The 23,232-nt window shown below is 39.0% G+C and overlaps 1 pseudogene; it reads right to left on the bottom strand.

Moving 5' to 3' along the window:
• The window catches only part of LOC150067195 (uncharacterized), a 62,632-nt pseudogene extending 48,729 nt beyond the window's left edge, over positions 1-13,903 (bottom strand).
• Positions 13,904-23,232: the final 9,329 nt, after the last annotated feature.

Here is a 23,232-nt window from a genome sequence, read left to right as displayed (position 1 = left end):
TTTCTAGAGGTTAATTGGAAATAAGAGTCTCAGGTTCTTTTGTGCCCAGGCTGGCTTTGAAGCTTGATCCTCAGATCTCAGTCTCCTAAGTAGCTACAGGCGTAAGCCACTGCACCAGTGAGAATAGACCTTCTCCTCCTCCTCCTCCTCCTCCTCCTCCTCCTCCTCCTCCTCCTCCTCCTCCTCCTCCTTTTTCTTTTTGTGAGTCCTGGGCTTGAGCTCAGGGCCTGAGCACTGTCCTTGGACTTTCACAAGGCTAGAGCTCTACCACTTGAACCTCAGCACCACTTCCTGCTTTTTTCTATGTATGTGGTACTGAGGAATCGAACTGGGTCTTCGTGCATACTAGGCAAGTACTCTACCACTAGGCCAAACTCCCAGCCGAGAATAGGCATTCTTAACAAATACCTGTGTAATTCAGGACTACGCATTGCTCACGTGCTATATTTCCTGTATTTACAGGGCCTCAAAGCTACCAAACTGTTATTTGTTGATTATATCTTCAGATTCTCTGCCAGAAAGAGCCTCTTCCAAAAGGAGCATCTTTAACTTGCACATAAGACTTGAGAGTGTAGTGGGGGAGGAGACTTGTTCTGAAGAGGCCACATTATTATTATACTTGTAAAAAACCAATTTTATTCCCCAGAAAGGTTAAGACACATTCTTCACTCTCCAGGATTTTAGATGAATTTAGGGAAAAATCAGAACGCTTGCCTTCTCGAGCCTTCCATATGGGTCCTCACTGCTCGAGAGGTGAGGCTCACGCCTATAATCCTAGCCACTCCGGAGGCTGAGATCTGAGGATCAAGGTTCAAAGCCAGCCCGGGCACAGAAGGACCTGAGACTCTTATCTCCAATTACCCTCTAGAAAATGGGAAGTGGGGCTTGGCTCAAGGGTAGGGAGGTAGTCTTGAGCTGAAGAGCTCAGGTATGGCACCCAGGCAGAGTTCAAGCCCCATGATCCACTAAAAAACAAAACAAAACAAAACAAAACAAAAGGAAACAAAAACCCTCTAAACTCTATGAAAAACTCTATGAATTAGTAACAGCATGTCTGCTTAATACCAGTGCACTGAAAAAGTTTGGGTCACTTCATCCTTTTCATGGTTTATGGGTGTCTTAACATATTTAGTTATTTTCAGTAATGTGGTCAAGTGGACTTATACCAACTCTCATTTTCTGTAAATGTTGACATTTACCTAGGACAGATACAGTGAGTATGCCAGCAATGTCTCTGACCTACTTGGGTGAATGAGTGGTATTTAATGATTATCCACGCATGTCTACCTCCATGGGTGTAAATAATGGATACATAAGAATTACTAGGAATGACAAGACTTTTAATTATAGGGGAAGCCTTTCATCAGTAAAAGCTGCAATACAGGTATATACTTCAAAGTTATATCATTTATCTTTAGACTGTATTATAAAGACTGGTTTTTTAGATGTCCAGTTCTAACCTTCTTGTGGTTTGTTTTTGTTTTTAATTTTCTGCTTCATTTTTCTTGAATTTCTATTGTTGTTAAGCTCTAATATAAAAAGGACACTTGATCACTATTCTTCCAAACATATTCTCATAACGAACTTCAGAACCTAGAGTTGAAGACCTCTGAAACAAGGTTTTCCAAACTGCAGAGCATTACAACATGGATTTCTTTTCTAATGAAACAATACAAGATATCAGAGGTATCAATCATATAGAGTAAGTATAAATATTATTTTTAATTTTAAGGTATTTGTATACGTGCTTTGGCAATGATACATTGCAAATTGTTTAACAACTTGGCTCTCTGGGGAAAAAGATATGCAATATACAACACACATATGTATGTTTATTACAGATTTTACTGATATGAAGGATGCTTATGTACCTAGTTTCCTACTAATAATTGTGACATTTGAGTAATTTCTTTTGTTTTTATTAGAACTTACCTAATTGTAAGTTTTTATTATTTTAAAAATCATGGCATTTTGTAAGGTTCATGAAAATGAATCCATCTCCCCTTGTAAGCCCGCATAAGCAGTTCCAGCACACCACTGGTTGTATATCTGAATATCAAGGATATTTCTTACTAGGTATTGTAGTCAAAAACAGCTTTGACAAACACTGCTCTAAAAAATCTGTTTCAGGATTCTGAGATCTGAGGATAGCAGTTCAAAGCCAGCCCAGGCACTAAAACATCTGTGAGACTCTTATCTCCAATTAATCACCAGAAAACTGGAAGTGGCATTGTGGCTCAAGGGATAGAGCAGCAGCCTTTAGCTGAAGAGCTCAAGGTCAATGCCCAACTCTTATGACTGACCTCCACCCCCCAAAAAATCTGTTACAAGTACTGTTGCTGACACCCTCAGGGGCCACATGATTTGGCATTAAACTTCACAGCGTTCTCCACATATTACAAGAGAGCTGTACATTAGGCTGTTCCTCTCATTTTCCTACATACTCTTTGACATTTGATTCTTTAGCAACTAAAAATCAGATGTTTCCCTTTGTTTTGCTTTTAGTTCAGAAGAAGTTCTTCACTCAAATAGGTTAGACTTTCTGTCAGGGTCTATATCCATGATTATTTTAAATCTAGAAGGACCCGCTGAGGGTTCCCGTGGATCACAAGGGTCATTGGCAGTGTTTGACAGGCCTCCCTTTTCTCTCTAAGATCACTATATACTGCCTTCTTCTTTTGAATCAACTATTTTCTTCAATCCTTACGACCAAGATATAACAGAGGTTCCCATGGTTAATATGTTGAAACAGCCCGGTGCCTTTTCCTTTTTTTTTTTTTTTTCAGTATTGGGGATCCTATTTGGGGACCTCAAATATGTTAAGTAAGTGTTCTATGTCTGAGCTATCCACTATCTCTCTTTCTTGCTTTTTCTATAAGGATATGTAGACTTTGGCTCTTCCCTTTACTTTACTGAAGTATAACTGGCAAGTAAATGAGAATATATTTAAGGTATACAATACAATATTTTGATACCTCTGTGTAGTGAAATGATTACTACAATCAAGCTGATGAATATTTCTTTTTGGGGGAGGGGTGGTCATAGGGGTTGAACTCTGGGCCTGGGTGCCACCCCTTGCTCTTCAGCTCAAGGCTACTGCCCTACCCCTGGGTCTGGGTGCTGTCCCTGAGCTCTTCCTTGAGCCACAGCCCCACTTCCCATTTTCTAGATATTAATTGGAGATAAGAGTCTCACGGCTTTGTAGTCCCTGGACTGGCTTTGAACCTGGATCCTCAGATCTCAGCCTCCTGAGTAGCTAGGATTAAAGGCGTGAGCCACTGATCCCAGCTAAGCTGATGAATATTTCTATTATCTCTCATAGCTACCTTCTGTGGCTAGGACACTTAAAATCCATTTCCTTAGCAAATTTCAGGTATTTAAAGCATACTTAAGTATAATCACCCTGTTGTGTAGTAGGTCTTTAGAGCCTACTCATGGTGTAGTTGAAAACTGTACCTTTTCACCAACATCCCCACCCCCTTTTCCCTCTACCTTTAGTTCCCAGGAACTGCTCTTGCTCTCTGCTTCTATGACTGCAATTCTTTAAAACTGCACTAATAAATAAAAATAAACAAGTTTTTGTTGTTTTATACCTAGATCATTTCATTGAACATGATATTTTTCAGCTTCATTTATATTGCCACAAATGACAGAATTTTCTTCATTTTATGGCTGAGTAATATTCCATACAATATACAGTCATTTATTATTTAATAAGGGGACTATATTTTGAGAAATGCATCATTTGGTGATTTTGTCCTTGTGTGAGTGTTATACTGTGTTGTACTCATATACTCATTAGACCGGGTAATTTTATGGGACAAGCATCATATGTATGTGGTCAATTATTCACCAAATATATTATACATAGCTGCACATAGACCAGGTTTCCTTCTTTAAAATTATACCTATTTTTAAGTAGTTGTACAAAGGTGTTTCTATTCAACAAGTCAGTTTGTAAGTGCAATGCATCTTGATGCATTTCAATCGTCCCTCCCTAACCCTTCCCCTCAATTTTCTTAGTTTCTTAGGATATGCATTCAATATTACTTTATTCTCTCCCCTCCCCTTCCTCTCTTTATTCATCCACCTCCTTTCCTTGACCTTCCTCCCATTATCTTTCAAGTGCCAGTTTCCTGGCATTCATTTTGCTGGACTGTAAGTTACTTTTTCTAATTTCTCTGAATTCTCTCCTTCAAATATCATACTAAAAGGGCCATGTTTTCTTTACCTATTCATCTTTTGAACATCTTAAGGTTGTTTCCTTATCTTGTCTATTATAAATAATGTAATGAACATAGGAATATAACTATCATTTAGAAATAGTATATATTCATAGGGATATATACCCAGTAAAAGTAGTAGATCAAATATATTTTTAATTTTTTCAGAATCTCCATCCCTCCCACATAATCACTGTGAACTTTTTCTTTTCAGTTGTGGGGCTTGAACTTTGGACCTGGGCAATGTCCCTGAGCATTTCAGCTCAAGGCTACCACTCTACCACTTGAGCCACAGGGCCATTTCCAGTTTTCTGGTGGTTAATTGGAGATAAGAGACTCCTGGGACTTTTGTACCTGGCTGGCTTTGAACCACAATTCACAGATCTCAGCCTCCTGAGTAGCTAGGATTACAGGCATGAGTCACTGGCACCTGGCTTAGAATTTGTTTTTTAATGATCCCATAAAATGTAAAAACTGTTCTAATTAAAAATAATAGATTATTTGCTCAACAATAAAAGTAGCTAATATCTGCTGAAAAATTCCTCTATGCCCACCACTACTGAATGTAACAGATACCTGGTCTGAAATGACTGACACAATAAGGACATGGCTTGTCTAACCGGCGTCTAGATGTTCATCTCTGTTATGGAGAAGGTAGGTCCTCTCCACTGTTCTATGCTACTCAACAGTGCACTCTGAATGGTGTTTCCTTTTCCTAAGGATGCATTACCCATCAAGATTCCTGCTTCTTTATTCCAGCCAGAGAAAAAGAAAAACTGCAGTGTCTTTCCAGAAGACTCTCCTCACCTCTTGTGAACCCAAGTTGGCGAAGCCACCTGTCCCTGAACAACCAGTGTGGTTATGATGACCTGGTCAGATCAGACCAAAAGCACAGTGAGAATAGATACTGAAAAAATAATCCTCCACAGTTCCTATCAAATATACTCAGGGTATTTTCAGATCCTAGTTGGTCATTTATTTTCTTGCTTAACAAATTATTGTTATATTGCCTAGATTTTCTACCAAAATGTGGTTTACAGTAACTGCACTTCCCCTTTATTCACTTTGTAATATGACTGGCATCCCTATCCCGGGAACCTCATGGATACATTACATTTTGGAATGAATTCCCCATTATTCAGCTCTTTTTGCTTCTGAGACCTGAGACTTGGGAACAAAACAGAGTCCAATAACTTTTAGATAAATACCTCAATTATCTAATACTCTCACTATTAGCTATATAAAACACAAAAATAATATAGTATGTTTTAGTATCAAAATGTTGGAGTACTTGCAGAAGCCAAGCCCTACAGAAAGCATAAAGGAAAAAAGCATTACAGACTTATACCATATATATTTGTCCTTAGGGGTCTTAAAACAGAGTGTGGGAAGTGGTACTGTGGCTCAAAGTGGTAGAGTGCTAACCTTGAGATGAAGAGGCTCAGAGACAGTGCCCAGGCTCAGAGTTCAAGCCCCACGACCGATTAAAAAGAAAAAAAAAAAAACCAGACAGACAAACAACAACAACAACAAAAAAAATGGAGTATGGTGTCAGACATCCAACAGAGACCTGAACAGGTGAGTATTTCATTACTATGATGCTAAGTTATAAAGAAAACAAGAGGAGCCAATGAAATGTGAGTGCCTGTTATCTTAACCTCTCCTGGTGGGTCTGGGAGAGTCAGCCCAGTAAAGTAACAACTAGGTCAACATGAGAAGGATGAGTAGGAGTTAGTCATGCAGAGAATAGAGGAAAAATTGCCACTATGTGACCCTATTCCATCATAGAAATGTGTCACCATTAATGAATGATGAATTAGTAAATGATAAATAATAAATAAATAAACCAATTTTCTATAGCTGAATATTTGGATTTACTTATTTTTACTTAAAACAGTAACTGGGAGAACTGGGTTTAGCTCAAGCGACAGTGCACTTGCCTAATACGCTCACAGCCCTGGGTTCAATTGCTAGTTCTGAAAAAATTTTAAAAAATAGTTGTGATGAGTATCTATGTGGCAGAGATGGGAATGTGGATAAGTGATAGAGTGCTTGCCTCCCATGCATGAAGCCCTAGGTTTGATTCCTCAGGACCATATAAATAGAAAAAGCCCAAAATGGCTTTGTGGCTCAAATGGTAGAGTGCTAGCCTTGAGAAAAAGCAGCTCAGGTACAGTGCTCAGGCTCTGAGCAAAAGCCCCAGGATTGACCAAAAAAAAAAAAAAGTGTTTACATCATGCATAAGCAGTAGGACTCTGGATATTTTTTTTTTTGAGAACAAATTCTGAATATTTTCTGTGACATGGTTTGGTGGTATCACCTCTCCAAGGACAGGGTGACAAAATTAGCCTGCAAGTGCTGGGGAAACTATGTCCCGGATTCAACTGTTGTTGGGGAACAGCTGCTGCCAGCTGGAAGAAGCTTTGATAGGATGACATGCTCAGAAACAGAAAGCAGATGGGGAGAAACACGTCCATTTTCCTCCACAGGACTACCATCTCGCTGTAGCACTCCAAATTCACAGAGGCTGAAAGGGAGCCAAGCAGCAGAGCAGACAGTGGTTTGTGAAGTCCCAGAACTGATATGACAAAGGAGGATGGACAGTAAATAACCTGGTAACGGTCACAGCCATCTGCCTGGCTGATCAAGCCAAAAACCTAGCAGTGACCCTTGTTTCCTCTTTTGACATAATCTATTACCATCACCACATCCAGAAAGTTCTGCCTCCAATATATGAGCTAAGTCTGCCCACTTATCTCTGTCTCTCTTGCTACCCCCAGCCCAAACTTGGACTGTCAGTGGTGGGTGAGTAGATCTCCTGAAATGTGTTCTCCCAGGAAAATAGATCCTTGTAAAACATGAACAACTTTTATTTTTGAGGTTCCCATGTAACCTTTGTCTTTTTACGCTTGGCTGATTTCATTTATTATAATGTCCTCCAATTTCCTTACTGTTGTTACACACTGTAACCTCTCTTTTTTTCAAGGCTGAATGATACTCATTTGTGTGTGTGTGTGGGTCCTTTATCCATTCATCTGTTGGCAGACACCCATGTTTCCATAATTGGGTTATTGTGGCTAATGCAGCAATGTCCTTTATCAAGGTATTCGCTTTCATTTACTTTGGGAATATACTCAACAGAGGATCACTGAATCATAGAATAATTCTAATATTTTTTGAGAAATTGCCATACTGTTTTCTGTATCGGCTGTACCAATCTCCATCCCCACCAACAGGGTAAAGCTTATTTTCTCTCCACACCCTTGCCAACGTTTGCTACCTCTTGACTTTTTTTTTTTTTTTTTTTTGCCAGTTACTGGGCCTTGAACTCAGGGACTGAGCACTGTCCTTGGGCCTTTTCAAGGCTAGAGCTCTACGACTTGAGCCACAGCACCACTTCTGGCTTTTTTTTTTTTTTTAATGTATATGGTACCGAGGTCTTCATGCATGCTAGGCAGGCACTCTACCACTAGGCCAAATTTTTGGCCCCACCTCTTAACTTTTTGATGACAGGTCTTTGAACAGGTATGGGGTAATATTTCACTGTGATTGTGATTTGAATGTGCTAGCCATCTCCTTTATATTCCCAATATCTATTCAATAAATAGAAACAGAAAATATAGCTATGGTGATGGAGTAGAAGGAGACAGAGGAAAATAGGTAAACATGTACAAACATGCAGTTATGAATAGGGAAAAGTCTAAAGACATAATGTACACTACACTAGCTATGGTTAACAATTCTCCATTATCTACTGAAAATTAGTTAACTTTTAACACAAAGGTAACTACAAAGAAAATAAGCATATACATTTATCTGATCATAATAATTATTTTATATGTATATAAAATATTCTAGATTTCAATTATTTAATACAAAAATGAATAACTGTTCAGAGAATATGCCCAAACTCCTCACTAGGGTCTGAGTTGTCTTTCTGACTTTGTCCTGTACTACACTAGCTATCCTGGTCTTCTTGCTGTTCTTCAAACATGCCATCTGGTCTTTGTCCAGCCTATGGCCTTTGTCTTATTCTTCCTCTACCTGGACCCATGTCTCCTTCATTTAATCTTCTTTATAGAGTGGGCTCCTTTTCATCATCATCCCTCATGAACTCACATGTCACCTTCTTAGTGAGGTCTTACCAGATTGCCCCTTCTTTTTTTTTTTTTTGGTGAGTCATGGGGCTTGAACTCAGCTTGGGCGCTGTCCCTGAGCTCTTTAGCTCAAGGCTACCCCCGACTCTTGAGTCAAGCCCTACTTCCCATTTTCTAGAGGTTAACTGGAGATAAGCATCTCAGATCCTTTTGTGCCCTGGCTGGTTTGAACCTTGATCTTCAGATCTCAGCCTCCTGAGTAGGTAGGATTATATGGAGCCCAGCTTTGCCCCTTCATTTATTAGTGTGAAGTTATAACTCTCTTGTGTATTTGTTACTGTGGGCCATTTCCAGCCTTATAATGAAAGCCTGTTAGAATAGGGATGTTGTTTAACTCATTCCTTTATCCTCAGTATTCAGGATAAGTGCTAGCCAGCCAAAAGAAGATACGTAACACATGTTTGTTGGGTTAATGAATCTCCTATAATCCTCAGAACATTTTCCCCAATTATGTAGATGATTAAATGGAGATACACAGAGGATAAACAAATTGCTCAAAGACAGAAAATAAGCTTTAAATTTACATACTTTACTGTCAACACTTTTAATTTTAATACCACATTTTTAGTCTTTAATTTATAGATGCAATGCCTAAATTGCATGCTTCTCCAAAGGAACTATAAATAAAATTTCCTTTCATCTGCTGAGGGAAAAAAAATGTCCATTAGCTTTTCCTGATCATGTGCCCAACTGTAGAAGCGGCTTTCTTATTAAAACTTTTAAAAGTCATAAAATTAATTGGCAATTAGATTTCTTTTGAATAAGCAAGGCTGCTTATTTTAAGAAGACAGGAGTTTTCTAATGCTGTCATTTGCAAAGAGCATAAGAGCTGACATAAACTTTCCTTGGAAACAAGAAAACTGAGGGTTGAATTCTGATTCTTAAGTGGAACACATTGGTTCATCTGAGCTTATATCTCAAATATTTCTCAGTTGGCTACAGAGTCTTAACTCTCTAGTTTGCATAAATAAGCAAGCAAAACATTCTCAGATCTTTTATCACTTAAAAATTTAAGGTATTACTCAGAGATTGAACTGGTATTATCTTGAATTCCCAGGAGTGTGCCAATCATAATGAAAGGGTGCTAAGAATCCTTTATTTTCATCAAAGAACAACTTAGGGGAAGTGGAGCCATGGGTGTTTCCACTGCTCTAGGCTCCAAAGCCCTTCTGAACAAGTTCATTTTAGTCCCTGAAATCACACTGGAAAATCACATCAAGATCAAATAGAAATATGTCCTTGAATTACAGGATTATTTTCTGTGTGTCAAGAATTTAAAGCTTGAATTAGCCATGTACAAATAATTGTTACTGTGCCTCATGTTAACTCATAGTCCTGAAACTTGCTAAACTTTTCCACCAATAGATAATCAGTTTGCATGGATCCTCACTTTCTAGTAATTTCTTCCACCATAAATTGGCTTAAAGCAAAGAAATAAAGAGCCAGAAGCCTAGAATTCATGCACTGGAGAGAAGAGGAAATAAATACTGTCTATGTTGGGAGAAATACATAACACACTGAAAACATGTGGAGCATGTTCTGATCTTTCAAATACTATTTAAAAGTTCTCTGTCCTGATGTGTAATGGTGGCAAGGAGGAATAGAAACAAACAGCTTTGTTTGTCTTGAAAATTAGTCACTACTTTAGTTCTAGTCTCAAGTTTTTTTAACAACATAAAAAGCCAGTAAGTCTGATATTCTCCTCATATTCCAATGACAAAATTATAATAGAGCTAGTAGAGTTTTTCCCCTTATTCTTATATCTTTAACATCCTAGGGAATTCCACACCTCATCATGTCATCTTATAGGATTGGCAGAGAGCAAAAGCCTGGCAATACTGAGTGTTGACAAAGACATAGCACAGTGAGAACAATTATACAATGCATTAAAGTATTGACATGGATTCATCTCCTCAGAGAATAATTTTTTTTTAGAATAGCCAAAGAGCTGTATAACCACAGGTCTAGAAATACTATTTTTAAAGATATATTCTGCATGTTTGCATAGGAAAAACACTTACAAAGATGTTTATTAAAGCTCTATTGGTAATTGTAAAAAATTGGAAACAGGCCAGATTTCCATTAAGTTAATAAATTGTGTCTTTAATTCAATAGGTTAGAGCAATTATGAGGAATTCATGAATGCTGCCTGTTTCAACATGAACACATCTTTCAAATAGAATGTTAAGCTAAGGGTAGTAGTACAAATCTAGAGATGCAGCACTGAATCAGGAAGACTATGAGTTTAAGATCAGCCTACACTGCACAGTAAGACCCTGTCTCAAAAAAAAAAAACTTAAGCAAAGATGTAAAAAGTAACAACAGCAAACTTTCTTATCAAATGGGTTAGGCACCATTCCTGCTGTTCTTGAGTGCTGGGTTCCATGCCATGGCAATATTCAAATAAGTCCATCACAGCCTCCTTCAGGAGTTAGGACCCACCTCTTCCTGTGCTACCATAACCCCTTCCTTTAAAGTAGATGCTTCACTATATTGAATGGATACAAAAATGTGGTGCATATATACAACAGAGTTGTACATAACCACCAGACAAGATAAAATAATGGCATTTGCTGGGAAGTGGATGGAACTAGAGCAAATTATTTTGAGTGAGACAAGCCAAGACAAAAGGAACAAAAGACGCATGGTCTCCTTGATATGTGGATATCAGATCCAAACAGTACAAGAGCCATGGCTCAATACTTAGGTGCTCCAGGTCATTGGCATTAATTTGGAGATATAAATATATCTATATAGATATATAGGTCTATGATAGGATATACATTCTATAGATACATATTGATAATTATATAGATTGATATGTATCTATGACATACACAGACTCAGTTTAATTTTAATTATGTTCTTAAGTTTATGTGCCAGTGATTGCATATGGACATTTTTTTCTTGAATACTAGTTTGTAGAACATAAAACTCAGTGTTAATAAAAAGCTTTCATAAAAAAATAAAGCAAATAACTGGAAAAATGAAAAATAGAGAAGTGGTTAGTTGTTCATTTCTTCGCTCAGTTCCCACACACAGCCCCTATGTCATCCTGTGTGGTGTATGCCATGGCCCCACCACCCAGAGACTCCATGTGATCAACGTACTGCTATCAGTCTGCCCTGCACACTTGGGCATTTCGTGCTCAGCCATCCCACAACTCTAAGGTAAAAGTCATTCTCTCATCAAGAGGGCAATCAGGAACTAAACTAGATGACCATGAAAACGAGGCTGCTAAATAACTGTTACATGAATCCATGAGGCCAAAAGGCTCTCTGAAATCTAGTTACACTAAAAGAAAGTCTCAATGCAATTATGGGAACAAATGAACAGTTCAATGAATGTGTTAGAAATGAATGTGTTCAATGAGTTAGAAAGATCTTAGAAATTTTTAGAATTAATCTTTGTCTTTCTTTTTTAGGTCATATTTTTATTTTCTTTAAATAGGTGTAGAAAGGAGTTTCAATTCAGCATATCAGTTTATTAAAATAATATCTTTTGGGGGGGATGGGTGGGAGGGTCAGTCATGGGGCTTGAACTCAGGGCCTGGGCACTGTCCCTGAGCTGTTTTGTTCAAGACTAGTGCTCTACCACTTTGAAGCTCAAGCTACCAGTTTCTGGTGGTTAATTGGAGATAGGAGTCTTATGGGCTTTCCTATACCAGCTGGCCTTGAACTGCCATCCTCAGATCTTAGCTTCCTAAGTAACTAGGATTAGAGGTGTGAGCCACCAGCACCTGGCTCGAATAACATATCTTGATCAATGTCATCCCATCCATTAAAAAAAATCTTTTCTAACTGCAGTTGGTTGGAAATATGGAAGTCACAGATAAGGAGGCCTCTGTTCTCTATCTCCTCCTTTCAGATAGATCTTCATTTCAGACACCCTGATGAACAGCCTATCCTGCCACACTTCAGAACTTTATTTCAATCTCTTTTTCTCCTGCACTATTTTTCTCTATAATACCTAGATGATCACAAGCAGAATGGACTGAAGAGCCCCAGGACATCCTTGTGTGAGCTTCAGCTGCTGCTTAGATAGGAAGTATCTTTCTGCTAGGTCTAATATATTTTCCCCTTTTTTCCTCCCTTAGATAAGGGAGGTTGCTTCACTAGGGAGCTGTACTCAGGAGAGCAGAATGGAGAAAAGGAGATTGCAGTCAGCCCATTCTTGATCTTATAGATGTTAAGGCAGCACACAATACTGAACCTTAGTTTTAATGCTTTGAACAGGCATGCATTCTGTTAGATAAAAGTACAAGTGATTCACACACCCATGGGTTCTACAGCCAAAGTATCATAGATATATTGATGGAATTTGCAGACTACAATGTGGTTTACCACAGAGACCTTTTTTCTGTCCAATTGTTATAGGTCCCAAGGTCCAACAGCATGGAGAAAGGATAGGTGGGGGGGGGGGGGGTATTTTTGGCCACTAGAGGGCATTTCTTGCTTTCTCATTTGCCCCTGTTTCCTTGGGTTTTCCAACAATTAAAACTGTGAGTTCGGTACACACTGATTCTTAACTGTGGTATTCACCAGAATTAATCAGGAAAATCTTACATATGACTCAATCTTCAAAGATTTGAGTGTTGAGCTTAGGCTTCTATCAATACACACACACACACACACACACACACACACACACACACGCTCCAGCTCCTTCACTCCTTAATTTCTTCTTCTTTTGTTCAATTCTCTGTGCTCTAAGTATATAAAAAAAAAAAAGTAAAGAAAAAGCAAGCAAGCAAGGAAAGGTTCGGAAGGATGGGATCTGCTTTAAAAGTATTACTTTGGAGGGCTGGGAGTTTGGCCTAGTGGTAGAGTGCTTGCCTAGCATGCATGAAGACCTGGGTTCGATTCCTTGGTACCACATATATTGAAAAAAGCCGGAAGTAGTGCTGAGGCTCAAGTGGTAGAGTGGTGAGAAAGTCCAGGGCCAGTGCTCAGGCCCTGAGCTCAAGCCCAGGACTGGAAAAAAAAAAGTATTACTTTAGAGAAACTATGTAACTTGAATATACCCTTAAGAAACCCAGCATATGGTGTCATTCAACACCTATGCTAATAACAAATCATAAACACAGACATAGAGCACCATAGCATGTCTACTAGCAGTTCATAGGAATACAGTATGCAAATCACATGCTAGAGCCTGTTTGTGTGGCACAGGAAGTGGCTTCTCTTTATACTAGAGGACCTGAGTCCCTATCTCAGCTTGGCCCTCAGTGGCTGTCCCTATAAGGCTGTTAACCACTAAGTCCCTGTTTCTGCAGCTTTCTCCCCACGTAGATCATGTCTGTTATAGTCATTTGTAAATAGATACACCTAAAACAAACACAGCCCCCACCTTGCCAAACTCCAGCTGGGGTGCCAAAAGGGTCACATTGACATTCATGCTGAAGGAAGGCTTCTGGGCTCTGCTGATAACATGGCAGCTACCTTGAGTTTCAATACCAACAGTGAGCTGAGGCAAAGTAGAGGTGGAAAAGCTATACTTGTCATCTAGATTCCTAAATTCCATGCCTGAAAACCAAATGCTTTTGATGTGATCTCTAGACCAGGACTTCCGGCTAACATGAACCTATATTAGGGTTAGTAGGAGGGAGGTAGCCAAAAGACACAGAGAATGTTATGCTTTCTCCTATTTTCCTTCTCTACCCTTCCCCATCTCTCTCCCAGGCCACTCAAAAACTCTTTTCCTCCCTCCCCGCTCCTCTGTAAAAGAAATGCCCTCAAACATTCACTCCTGCAACTTGTTTAAAGGAGTGGCCAGCCTGCCAGCAGCTCCTCTGAATACAGCATAGTCTCAGGTGGGGTGCCCTGCCACAAACAGATCTACAGAGTTATCTTCCCTGTTCCCTTACTTGTTTGCAACTCATTTGATTCTGAGGAATAAGAAATAAAAAGGTATAATTGGAAATGATACAATTTTTCCATTACTTCAATACAGAGTCACTGAGTTTAATAGTGTTCTTTCTCTGTTAAGGTTTTTTTGGGGGCATCTATCTATCTATCTATCTATCTATCTATCTATCTATCTCTATCATCTATCTCCTATTTATCTGTCAATCTAGATAGGATGTCACTGTGAACTAGCTGTCCTCCTGTATCAGCCTGAGTTCTCTGTTAAAGTTTTATGGTGGTGATTTTTTTCTTTTTGTTGTTATTATTGATTTGTTTATATTTTCAAGTGAAAAGGACTCCCTCAAAATCTTAAATAAAACTGGTGGCTCACATCTATAATCTTAAGTACTCAGGAAACTGAGACCTGGTGGATGTAAATTTGAAGTTAGTCCAGAAGAAGAGTGTCAGAGGCCATCTACAATCAACCAGCAGAATGTCAGACTGGAGGCATGGCTCAAGTAGTAGAGCACCAGCCATAAGCTAAAAAACCAAGTGGGAATTTGAGATAGTGAGTTCATGCAGTGCCTCAGGTATTTTTTTTCTGGCAAAAAAAGAAGAAAAGAAAAAATCAAGTGAATTCTTGACTGATAGTGGCTTGTTTTAATATCAGTAGAATCCTTTAATTACAAAAATACTTCATGGAAAAAAGTTGAGAGGAAGACTCTAGGCAAGAAAACCACAAAGTTACTTAAATACTTTCAAAGCCAGCATGTTAAATTATGAAAGAGGTGCAACCCAGAAGATAATGTGAAAAGGTAAGCATTTCCCTCTGGGTAAGTTGACAATCAATTCCTGCCCTTTTGTGACTTTAAGAACACACAAAACACTATTCTATTTATTCATTGTCTGGACAGATTTTTTTTAAAGCTCCCAGGGCTAAATTATAAATGTCTCCTTCCAACCAAGATGATTAAATAATGAAAGACAGTGTTTCTGGTCCCCAGGGTGGACAGCAGAGCTGCCAACTTAGCTTTTTGGGATCTTATCTGGCCCAAGGACTATAACACAGCGCTTCCCCCCAACTACCCCTCCCTTTCCCTCCCTCCCCCGCCTCAAAAACCAGTTTAGGAGGCCATGCAAATCAGACATTCCTTGATGTTTATTTCTGAATTACTCATGTGTATCACTCACTTTGTTATACACATGCAGAGAAAGAATTTACCGATTAATAACTTGCATGAGGTTGTCTGTCCCAATGCCTAAGACATCCAATGAAATTGCAAGTTTTCTCCAGAGGCCTGGGTGTGCCAGGGTGTGGACTTATGAATGATCATCTCCTGAGGTAAGCAGGTAATTAGAAATTCTACATTAGATAGACCTACTTTATTATTTTTAACTTTTTACAAGCAAAAAATTAACATTTACATTAAGAAGATAACAAAAAAGTGTTGTGAATCTCTCCTTCCTTTTTCATAATTGTCCTCCATTTATATATACATTTCTGGACAAATTTAAGTTTTTAAGAGAGAATGACAAAGTATAGGCTTTTCTTGTTTCATAAGGGCAAACCACAGCTTTAGCAGTTAATAATAACAGTTACTATTTTATTGAAACTCTGAAGACTGCAAGAGACACCTTAGGCTGCGTTATAGACTGTAAACCTAACAATGAAGTCTGTACTGTTACTTCACCTTTGCTTCAGATGAGGAAACTGGGGCTCTGAAAGGGTTAAGCATCTTATTCAGCCACCCAATAGTGAGCATTAACAGAATTGTCTACAGTGTCCACAGAGGTACCCAGACTGTGATTGGAAGATCCATAAACACACACACAGGGCTGCACCTACCACCCACAGGGAATGCCAGTTCCTAATAAGAATTTGTACTATATGGGCTACTGGGAGCCTGGGAATAGAACCTGGGGTCAAAACCATTGAATTAATTCCATCTCCATGCTTTAACCTTTCCAGGCATGTTTCTCTACTCCCAAGGGCCCCATACTGTCACAAACCTTTCCCTTCTTTTCTCTTGCCTGGGCCTGGGGGTGGGTATAAGGGAAGAATGAGTCATCCATAAAGGATGAGAAGTAGGAGAAGCCTTGTAACTTTGGGTGCAACCTAGTTTTCTGACTTGGTGGGAGGAGTTGTGATTGGAGCATAGTCCTGTGACCTGACCTGAGAGGTCAAGCCAGCTGTGGGAGTCCAGGTAGCTCTAAATGAGTAGCTGTAAATGTCTGATGAGAGACATCACTTCAGTGCAATGAGCACTAAACAGACAGGAATTCTCAGGCAACTCCACCACAAGCTGGAATTTTGACCTTTGAGAACACCTCAATGACTTCATCATTGCCATCTGAAATTAGAGACAATGGTAATAGCTAGGAAGCATTTTGGTATATTTTTGTTTCTGCAAGTCCTGGGGCTTGAACTCAGGGCCTAAGCACTGTCCTGGGACTTTCTCAAGGCTAATGCTCTACCACTTGAGCCACAGCACCATTTCCGGCTTTTTTTTTTTTTTCTATCTATGTGGTACCAAGGAATTGAACCTGGGTCTTCATGCATGCTAGGCAAGCACTCTATCACTAGGCCAAACTCCCCATCCCTGCATTATATTTTTAATCTCTTGTTTCCTTTTCTTAGAGTTCATTTCATAAGATCTTATTTTACATGATCACATGCATAAAGCTATTATTGAGTCTTTGTCATCCACTCATCTGCACATCCTCCTTTGGCCTCAATGTGTAAATGCCTAGAGACCTATATAACTTACCATGTCTCAGTGTGTACATATAGGTTTCTAATCATTCTGTGTGCTTACTTGTAGGTTTATAAGGACATTCTAGCTATGACAAATGAGAGAAACCATGAAATGTATGTTTCTTTGGCTCTGGCTTAATTCAATTAATACAATTTTTTTCTAGGTCTTACCATTTTCATATGAATAGTACAATAACATTATCTCTCTCTCTCTCTCTCTATATATATATATATATACATATTTATTTATTTATTTATTTGTTGTCTATTATGGGACTTGAACTTGAGATCTAGATGCTGTCTCTGAGCCTCTTCATGCTTAAGACTACTGCTCTACCACTTAAGCCATAGCACCACTTTGTCTTTTGAGTGGTTAAATGGAGATAAGAATCTCACAGGGACTTTTCTGCCTGGGCTGGTTTCAAACTGCAACCCTCAGATCCCAGCCTTCTGAGTAGCTAGGATTATAGGCATGAACCATCAGTGCTTGGCTAATATTCTTTTTGATGGATGAGTAGAATTCCATTGTATATATACACTACATTTTCTTGATCCATTTGTCCACTGAGGGGCATCTAGGTTGATTCCATATTTTAGCTATGGTTTATTAACAATGCTGGAATGAACATGGTTGTGATGGTAACTTTATTGTGGTTTTGTTTGTGTTCTATTGGATAAATACCCAGAAGTGCAATTGCTGGATCATAGGGTAGCTCTATGTTTAGTCTTTTGAGGAATCTCCATACTGCTTTCCAGAGTGATTGAACAAGTTTACATTCCCATCAACAGTGTAATAGAGTTCCCTTTGGGCTGCATCCTTGTCATCATTTGTTTTGTTAGTTTTCTTGATTATAGATATTCTAACTAGGGTAAAGTAAAATCTCAATATTGTTTTGAAGAGCATTTCTTTTATGGCCACAGATGTTGAACATTTCTTCCTGTGTCCATTGGTTCTTCTTTAAGTCCCTCTTTAAGTCTTTCCCACTTGTTGCTTGGGTTGTTGAATTTTTGAGGGTTTATTTTTTTTTTTGCCAGTCCTGGGCTTGAGCTCAGGGCCTGAGCACTGTCCTTGAACTTTCTCAAGTTTAGAGCTCTACCACTTGAGCCTCAGCACCACCTCTGCCTTTTTTCTATCTATGTGGTACCGAGGAATCAAACCCAGTTCTTCATGCATCCTAGGCAAGCACTCTACCACTATGCCAAACTCCTGGCTCTGGGTTTAACTTTTTGAGTTCTAAGTATACTTTAGATATGAGGCCCTTGTCTGATGAACAGCTGGCCAAAACTCCCATTCTGTGGGATTTCTATATATCTTACTAGCTGTCCTTTGCCATGCAGAAGCTCTTCAGTTTGATGCAATCCTATTTATCCAGTCTTTGATTTGTTATGATTTTAGATCTTTACATAGGAAGTTTTCATACGTGCCTAGAAGTCCGAGTGTTTTCCCTACCCCATCCTGTAATATTTTCATGGTATCTGGCCTTACATTGAAGTTCATTGATCCATTTAGAATTGATTCTGAAGCCAGGTGCTGGTGGCTCACGCCTGTAATCCTAGCTACTCAGGAGGCTGAGATCTGAGGATCACAGTTGCAAGCCAGCCCAGGTACAAAAGTCTGTGGGATTCATCTCCAATTAACCACCAGAACACCAGAAGTGTTGTTGTACCTCAAGTGGTAGAGCACTAGCTTTGAGCTGAAGAGCTCAGGACCAGTGCCCAGTCCCAGATTTCAAGCCCCACAGCCGACAAAAAAACAAAAAACAAAAACAAACAAACAAAAAACCGCGTAAGAATTGATTCTGGAGTAGGGTTACATGTACAAAACTACCTTCAGTTTTCTTCATGTGTATAGTCAATTCTGCCAGCACCATTTGTTGAAGTGTTTATCTTTCTTCCAACTTGTGTTTTTGGCTCCCTTATCAAATATTAGGCGACTATATGGATTTATTTCTGGGTCTTCTTTTCTGTTCATTTGGTCTTCAGGACTATTCTTGTGCCAGTGCCAAGCTGTTTTTGTTACTGTGGCTTTGTAATAGAGTTTAAAGTTTGGTATTGATCTTTTTCTAGAAAGCACTGTTTTTCCTGCTAAGAAAGTTGTTGCTATTCTGGGTCTTTTATTATTCCATATGAGTTTGTGGATTGCTTTTTCTATTTCTTTGAAAAAAGTTCCTGGGATTTTGATGGATATTGCATTGAATTTGTAAATTTTTCTGGGAAGGATTGCTATTTTTAAAATGTTAATTCTTCCCATCCAGGATCATGGGAGGTTTTTCCATTTACTTAAATCTGCTTCAATTTCTTTTTTCAGATTTTTAAAATTTTCACAATAGAGATCCATCACATCTTTGGGTAAGTTAATTCCTAGGTATTTTATTTTACATCTTTTTTGAGGCTATTACAAATAGAGTTACTAGGACACATTTTGAAGCAGGAAAAAATGGCCTTTGGTACTTGTCATCTGCCCAGCTTTTTTTTTTTTTTCTGTTTTCTTCCTTTCCCCTAGCATTTTCTTCTTTCCCCTTTTCATAGGGTCATTAAAAGGAGAGGGTAGGCTGATAAGAATCAATTCACATCAGAGAAGTTAGAAATTAAAGTGTTGATATTAAATATTGACTTTTCCAAGGCTATCTTTATCTCAGAGAAAAGGCAAAGAAGGCTTTACCCAAAGGATCTAATTGTTAGTGCACAAATTTGGGGCCTTCTCATTACTGTATATAAGTAACTAAAAAAGATTGCTCTGTGTGGGGTCAGCTGCATAGAGTACTTTTCTTTGCACTTACATGGTGAAATATTACAGTCATTGTAAATGATTATTCACAAGACTGTGACAACATTGTGTTTTAGCTCCCATATCTAATGTGAAAGATTAAGAAGTAGGATTCCCAAAACATATGTCAACTATGAAATAGATATAAAGATTATATACCTGCACAGAAAGAACCTGGGAAGTAACATAGAAAAATGAAAGCCAAGATTTGGTTGGAGTTACAGAATACTGAGTGATTTTAAATTTTTTAATGAATAACACCACAGTATTTAGAAACACACACACACACACAAAGAGAAATTTTAGAAACATCACTACAGGAAATATACAATGCAATTAAAATCTCCACTTTTATAATTTCAGGCTCAAAATACATCCTATCTTTTACTTTATACAAAATATTTTATTTACTTATTTATTTATGTTGGAAAGGGACACTGAACTCATTGAAGTGCTTTACCAACAAGCTTCATCTCCAGCTCAAGGTATTTTGAGTTTGACATTTCTGTAAAGCCTTTGAATACTGCTTTTGGCAATGTAAACACATTGTATCATCAACCACAGGCTGAAGGAACTTTTCATTAAAATGTTTTGTTTATCTAAGGAGAATTTGTTAAGGTTCTGGTGAAACAAGACCCTGATCAAATAATATGTGACAGAGTGGTGATTCTGAGAACAGAGAATAGCCTGGGTACCCACATAACACAGGACTTTTCCTTAAAAATAAATCAGAGGTGGGCGCTTCATAAATGTTTATAATGTGGATAAATGACTCATTTCCCCAAGTATTTAGATGACTCCAAAATCTACTGTGGCTCCATCACCACTTTTGCAGGAGATTTTGAAAGAGAATTCTCACAAGTGCCTGTTAGGCAGAGAACTAATAATTATGTGATTCTCATCTCCTAAATAAAGGGCAGGATTTTTCCTGTAAATGTCATTCATTCATGATTGTGAAGGGAAAAATTAGAATTGAAATTTCAGACACTGTGACTGCCTTTATCACTTGGCTGGCTTCAATGACTTCTGCAAGTGAGGGCTTGGAGCCTCTGATGTTCTCAAGCCGTGTCTTGTCCTTCACTCTTGAAAAGCAAACTTTGTGCTATCATAGACTGTCCTAAAGCTGGAAGGAACTTTATGAGTACTATGAGTCACCTAGCTCATTTTACAGGTGAGAAAACCAAGACTCAGAAAGTGAAATGGTTTGCTCCACACCTTCTGGCAGTTTAGGAACAAAACCAGGACTTGGTTGATTTCAGTGCTGGGCTTCAAACCTAAGGCCTTGGGCATGCCAGTAGTTGTGGGGCTTAAATTCAGGGCCTGAGCATTGTCCTGGGACTTTTTTTTTTCCCTCAAGGCTAGAGCTCTACCCTTGAGCCATAGTACCACTTCCAGCTTTTTTCTATGTATATGGTGTTGAGGAATCGAACCCAGGTTTTTGTGCATGCTAGGCAAACACTCTACCACTAGGCCAAACTCCCAGCCCTGGGCATGCCAGTAGCAAGCACTCTACCACTAAGCTATAACCTCTAGCCCTTTTCTTTGGAAATCTCTCCTGTTCTGACATCTGTCAGCCTGGGCCTTAAATCTAAATGAATGAGACCTCTGATCCTAGTTACAAAAGTACTGTGCGCTTGTTAGATGAAATGTAAAAGGAGATGGTGAGGTGTTTGCATGATTGTGAACATAGGATTCAAGCAGGATGTGGGATGGGAATCCAAAATGTGGCTTGGGGTGAACACAGTCTGTCTCAGGACCCTACCATTACTAATCACCTCTACAGAATATGGGGTGCTGCCTGGCCCTGAGTTCCTTGGAACAGTTGGATATTCACATTCCTTTGGGTTTTAAAAGTAGATTCTATCTGGATATTAGGCGCTCAGGCCTGTAATAATGCTAGCTACTTAGGAGGTTGAGACCTGAAGGATTACTATTGTGGCTAGCCTTGGCAGAAAAGTCTAAGAAATTTCATCTTTAAAATAACCAGCAAAGGGCTGGGAGTTTGGCCTAGTGGTTAAAGTGCTTGCCTAGCATGCATGAAGACCCGGGTTCAATTCCTCGGTACCACAATATTGGGAAGAATGCTTGAACTGTGAAAGCATCCAATTTGGGGACCCAAAGTAGAATATGAATACATGATAAATGCTAATTTTTTCTTTACCTTTTCTATCTAGTCTACACACCTAATACATCTGCTTTTAATTGTTAAAAGAACTTTTTCTAGACCAAAATACATGCCTCTATTTTTATAGCTGCCAGCTGTTTTAGATATTACTAATATTATTATTATCAATATTATTATCATTGCCTCTATTATGCAGAGGAAAAACTTGAGGCACAGAAAAGTGAAATGAAATATGGGCTAGAAGAGGACAGAGCTAAAAGTACAGCCTGATTCCAAAGATCATATCTTAAATACTGTATAATAGCTTCTGTCTCTCCTTCAGATCTTGGCTGAGGACTCCCACCAAAAGCCCATGATTTTTTTTTTATTGGTAGGTATCATTGGATAGGTAACTGTCCTGGCACTTGAAGACAATTATTGAAGTGGCTTCTAGATTACTGTCATACCTTTGTTCACACTTTTCTTCCCTCTTGTTCTCTTCTATTTGTTTATACATCCATCTGTTTAAGATTATCTTTTGTTCCTATCCAGATGTGGTTTTGGGTTCCCTTGCCTGTGTTTCTGCACTTATGACTTCACTGAGGTTCAAGGTGACTCTGCTCCATTCTTTTTCCTGCCACTCAGTTTGGTTTTCATGGCCACAGTGACCACTCTCTGTTTTAGTTGCAGGTATAACATTCAGGAGACAATATATAAAATTGATGTAGCCGAGATATTCTAGGCCCATGAAAGATAGTCTCATTTCTCAAGTAGACAAAGAAATCTTTTGCCTTGGGAGCCTGAGGGATGAGGGGACAGAAGGAAACATGTAACTGGCATGTGGGTACCAAAGTTCTTTGCCAGAGCTGCTCATTTATGTGCTTGTCCTACCTCCAAGGCATGTAGCAGGTGCTCTTGCAGGACCAGGAATGGTGAAGAAAAGTGAGTGGATGGGAAGAAGGCTGTGATGAAGACCCTGTGTACAGCAGAGTTCCTGACCTCCTGCAGGTTCTGCTGCCTGTCCAGAGGCCTGTGCTGCCAAGATACACAGTCCAAAGGCCCACGTCTTCCTGTAGGAAGGGAATCTCACATTCTCTCAGGGACAGTGCCAACAGATGGGTTAGAATTCCTTTCAGAAAGAAGCACCCGTCAGCTTGAAAAGGAAGTTCATCCTGCTACTTACCTTTTTTAGAGGTCTGATAGGAATATCAGATAGCAAAGAAGTAAAAAGATAAGGCTTAGCCACAGCTGGTGCTGGGATTCTCTATAATCCTCCACATGTGCTGGTGATTTCACACAGGTCTCCAATCTGCCTGGAACACCCCTCAGTCTCACTTCTTTATTTTCTTAGAAAAGTCTCTCTGTGCCTCTCTTTCTCTC

This window comes from Megascapheus bottae, chromosome 2 (assembly GCF_031878675.1).
Source record: "Megascapheus bottae isolate mThoBot1 chromosome 2, mThoBot2.hap1, whole genome shotgun sequence".
Lineage (NCBI taxonomy): Eukaryota > Metazoa > Chordata > Mammalia > Rodentia > Geomyidae > Megascapheus > Megascapheus bottae.
This window is presented reverse-complemented; position numbering and strand designations above follow the sequence as displayed.